Source organism: Sinocyclocheilus anshuiensis, unplaced genomic scaffold (genome assembly GCF_001515605.1).
Source record: "Sinocyclocheilus anshuiensis isolate Anshui unplaced genomic scaffold, SAMN03320099.WGS_v1.1 C31630459, whole genome shotgun sequence".
Lineage (NCBI taxonomy): Eukaryota > Metazoa > Chordata > Actinopteri > Cypriniformes > Cyprinidae > Sinocyclocheilus > Sinocyclocheilus anshuiensis.
The window spans coordinates 1-437 of record NW_015600738.1 but is presented as its reverse complement, the minus strand read 5'-3'; the positions used below and the strand labels follow the sequence as shown (position 1 = coordinate 437).

Below are 437 nucleotides of genomic sequence, written 5' to 3'. Positions count from 1 at the left end.
CATGGCTGCTTGGGAGAGAGCTCCATCGGGGTTCTGCCAGAAAAAAAAACAAAAATATGCAATTGTAAAATCACAGATTATGTCTGTATCAGTAAAATCAAGAGCTTTGCTTCCTACATTGCTCAGGCAGCTGTAGAGTGAGAGGTGGCTTGGCCTACCTTGACAATCTTGACAGGACTCATGTCCATGCTCTGTTTGGTGTGCCCCCTCAGGAATGGAGGTTCCTCTTCCACCAGCTCAATCTCCAAGTCCTCATCTGGTAGACAAACCACAACACAGACCAAATTTGAGGTGTTCCAACAAAAACAACTTTTTGTGATGGGATTTTATTTATTGGCATGTTAAAAATATTGAGTTAAAGGATAATGCAACTCATACCCTCCTCATCATCAACTTTAGGCAGAATTCCTGTCTCTTCATCAAAGTCTGGGAATTCC

General features: G+C 42.3%; 1 long non-coding RNA gene across 1 annotated transcript; it reads right to left on the bottom strand.

Moving 5' to 3' along the window:
- On the bottom strand, nucleotides 1-437 carry LOC107682117 (uncharacterized). The gene is made up of 3 exons (XR_001633371.1): nucleotides 379-437; nucleotides 159-256; nucleotides 1-33 (listed from the first exon to the last, which is right to left on the bottom strand). It is a non-coding gene; the product is annotated as an uncharacterized LOC107682117 (long non-coding RNA).